At 40.1% G+C, this 4,219-nt stretch overlaps 1 pseudogene; it reads right to left on the bottom strand.

Annotated features, from left to right (window-relative positions):
- Window positions 1-1,471: 1,471 nt before the first annotated feature.
- Window positions 1,472-2,232, bottom strand: LOC120868599 (annotated as a pseudogene).
- Window positions 2,233-4,219: the final 1,987 nt, after the last annotated feature.

Below are 4,219 nucleotides of genomic sequence, written 5' to 3'. Positions count from 1 at the left end.
TAGTTCAGTTCAGTTCAGTTCAGTCACTCAGTCGTGTCCGACTCTTTGCGACCCCATGAATCGCAGCATGCCAGGCCTCCCTGTCCATCACCAACTCCCGGAGTTCACTCAGATTCACGTCCATCGAGTCTGTGATGCCATCCAGCCATCTCATCCTCGGTTGTCCCCTTCTCCTCCTTCCCCCAATCCCTCCCAGCATCAGAGTCTTTTCCAATGAGTCAACTCTTCGCATGAGGTGGCCAAAGTATTGGAGTTTCAGCTTTAGCATCATTCCTTCCAAAGAAATCCCAGGGTTGATCTCCTTCAGAATGGACTGGTTGGATCTCCTTGCAGTCCAAGGGACTCTCAAGAGTCTTCTCCAACACCACAGCTCAAAAGCATCAATTCTTCGGTGCTCAGCCTTCTTCACAGTCCAACTCTCACATCCATACATGACTACTGGAAAAACCATAGCCTTGACTAGACGAACCTTAGTCAACAAAGTAATGTCTCTGCTTTTGAATATGCTATCTAGGTTGATCATAACTTTTCTTCCAAGGAGTGAACATCTTTTAATTTCATGGCTGCAGTCACCGTCTGCAGTGATTTTGGAGCCCCAAAAATAAAGTCTGACACTGTTTCCACTGTTTCCCCATCTATTTCCCATGAAGTGATGGAACTGGATGCCATGATCTTTGTTTTCTGAATGTTGAGCTTTAAGCCAACTTTTTCACTCTCCTCTTTCACTTTCATCAAGAGGCTTTTGAGTTCCTCTTCACTTTCTGCCATAAGGGTGGTGTCATCTGCATATCTGAGGTGATTGATATTTCTCCCGGCAATCTTGATTCCAGCTTGTGTTTCTTCCAGTCCAGCGTTTCTCATGATGTACTCTGCATATAAGTTAAATAAGGTATACCATTTATATAAGATACACACTTATATCTCTTAAACTACATATTGACTCCTTATTAACATTATTTTTTAAATAAAGTAGTGCATCTAGGACAATTAGTCACACAATTCACATAGCCCTGAGAAGTTTTCAGTACCAACTATGGATCGGTCATGAAATGTGAATGAGTGTGAGACACTGTCCATTCATAAGATTCAACCAAGGATTGGCTGAAACACTGGAATACCTCTGCTTAAGAAGCCTATATCCTTCTCCTCACAATTTATTTTTGTTTATTTTTGGTGGTATTTGTTTGCACATGGCTAAATTGCTTTCGATCACTTTGTGAATCAGGAAAACTGATGATCTAAAATTTTGACATGATCTTAAGTATTAAGTAGGTTGGTTTGTCCATTTCAGGTAACTGGTTGGTAGGCCACTTTAAGGCCTTTCATTTTCCTTCTACGCCTCCCAAGACATTAGTCAGAAGATGAGTCTGAGTATCATACCATATAACTCTTTTAACCAATGCCTGGCTAAGACTAGAATGTCCAGCCCAGTATATTTAAAATTCATCCACAGAGGAGGTTCTATAGGTCTTCACAAAACCTGGAATTTCCATGAAGATGTCTGATCTTTATAATCTAAGCAGTCAGCACTGAATTTAAGCTTCTAGGAGGCGGTACTTACAATCCAAGCAATCAGTGGTTGAGTTAAAACCCAAGCTTGAAACACCATATCCTTGGGTGGAAAGAGAAGCTGGGAACCGATTGAGATGCCTGGTGGCTGCATTGTTATCCATGGGATTGAGTGTGGTTGCTGGTCCAGAAAGCTGGTGATGCATGAGAGTCAATCCACAGTCCTTGCTCTCAGAGTAGGAAGTCGGGTCAGCATATCCTTGACTATACAACCTGAAGCCTGAGTATAGGTCATGGGATAGGACCTCTGCATGCAAGAAGAGGAGGTAGACAAGGGATCTGACAGTGGGGATATGCAAGCTGGGCTCCAGATAGACACAGGAGCACTGATGCTGGAAATGGCTGGGCCCAAGGTGCCAGAGGTGGGGAGTGAATAGGCCACTTGTTACACTGTCTGAACTCACTTCCAGGGCAGATGTCTATGTCGGGTGTTACTTTGTTTAGACCTCCATTCTATCATTGCTGCTGCTGTTGGTGGCACATAGTTCTTCAGTTCTTAATCCATACCTATACACTGGACTTAGGCAAGTTGATTTTCAGCACCACCTCCTCCCGCATGAAGATATGTGGGTATTGAGTCTTAGCAAACAGTGCTTCCAGTGAATCTATCTGCTCCTGACTGAACGTTTTCCTCTCCCGCTGCTGTTTCTGAGGAGTGGCCAGTCAGACTCAGTGCAACGACTGCATAAGGTAATTGCTTAAGTAAGATAAAACACCTTGCTAAGGTTGTCTGGAGGTGCAAAGTTGGCAGAAATCCAGGGGACCTAGCTGGAAGGTCTTGTTTCACCCAGGGTGGACAGATTCAGAGTCCTTGGTGGGTGTGTTTGGAGTGGTGGAACTAAGGCAAAATAAACAAACAAACAGAGGTGTTCGTTTACCACTTTGGAGAATGCAGCTCTTCCATGTTCCACCACTAACATAAAAAGACACCCCACTTTCATCACTGTCTGATCATCCAGACAGAAGATCAATAAGGAAACACAGGCCTTAAATGAAAGACCAGATGGACTTAGTTGATATTTATAGAATATTCCATCCAAAAGCAGCAGAATACACATTCTTCTCAAGTCACATCTAGCATTCACCAGAATTGATCACATACTGGCCTATAAAGCAAGCTGCAGTAAATTTAAGAAAATTGAAATTATTTCAAACATCCTTCCCGACCACAATGCTATGAATTAGAAGTCAACTTAAAAAAAAAAAAAACAAAAAAAAACCCTGTAAAAAACACAAACACATGGAGGCTAAACAATATGCTACTAAGAAACCAATAGATTACTGAAGAAATCAAAGAGGAAATCCAGAAGTACCCAGACAAATGAAAACAAAAACACTACAACACAAAACCTATGGGATACAGCAAAAACAGTTCTAAGAGGAAGATATATAGTAATACAATCTTATCTCAGGAAAGAAGAAAAATCACAAATAAACAACCTAACCTTACACATAAAGTAACTAGAGAAAAAGAGCAAATAAAACCCAAAGTTAGTAGAAGGAAAGAAATCATAAAGATCAGAGCAGAAATAAATGAAATAGAAAAGAAGAAAAAAATAGAAAAGATCAATGAAAGGAAAAACTGATTCTTTGAAAAGATAAACCTTCAGCCAGACTCATCAAGAAATAAGGGAGAGAACTCAAAATCAATAGAATTAGAAATGAAAAAGTTACAATGGCTCCACAGATACAAAGGATCATAAGACTATGATCAACTATATGCCAATAAAATGGACAACCTGAGAGAAATGGACACATTCTTAGAAAGGAAAAATTTCCCAGGAAGGAACCAAGAAGAAATAGAAAATATGAACAGACAATCACAAGTTCTGAAATTGAAACTGTGATTAAAATACATTTTGTTCAGTTGCCTAGTTGTATTCAACTCTTTGCAACCCCATGGTCACAGCTCTCTGTCCCTCACCATCTCCTGGAGTTTTCCCAAGTTCATGTCCATTGCATTGGTGATGCCATCCAGCTCCCCCATCCTCTGTACACTAAAAAACATATAACAAACAAAAGTACAGGACAAGATGGCTTCACAGGAGAATTCTATCAAAAATTTAAAGAGTTAACACCTATCCTGAAACTATTCCAATAAATCACAGTGGAGGGAATACTCCTGAACTCATTCTATGATACTACCTTCACATTGATACCAAAAACAGACAAAGATACCACAAAAAAGAAAATTACTGGCCAATGTCACTGATGAACAGAGATGCAAAAATCCTCAACAAAATACTAGCAAACTGAACCCAACAATACATTAAAAGGGTCATTCACCACGATCAAGTGGGATCCCACTTGATCGTGGTGAATGACCCTTTTATTATCCCAGGGATGGAAAAGTTTTTTTAGTATCCCCAGATCAATCACTGTGATACACTACACCAACAAATAAGAGAATAAAAATCATATGATCATCTCAATAGATGTAGAAAGAGCTTTTGACAAAATCAGCATCCACTTCTGATTAAAAACTCACTAGAAAGTAGGCATAGAGGGAACATATCTCAACATAATAAAGGCCATATATGACAAACTTACAGCTAACAGAGTACCCAATGGTGAAAAACTGAAAGCGTTTCCTCTAAGATCAGGAACAAGACAGGGAAGTCTACACTCATCACTTTTGTTTAACATGGTT

Source organism: Oryx dammah, unplaced genomic scaffold (genome assembly GCF_014754425.2).
Source record: "Oryx dammah isolate SB20612 unplaced genomic scaffold, SCBI_Odam_1.1 HiC_scaffold_10, whole genome shotgun sequence".
Lineage (NCBI taxonomy): Eukaryota > Metazoa > Chordata > Mammalia > Artiodactyla > Bovidae > Oryx > Oryx dammah.
The sequence above is the reverse complement of the archived record's forward strand: the minus strand, read 5'-3'. Positions and strand labels throughout refer to the sequence as shown.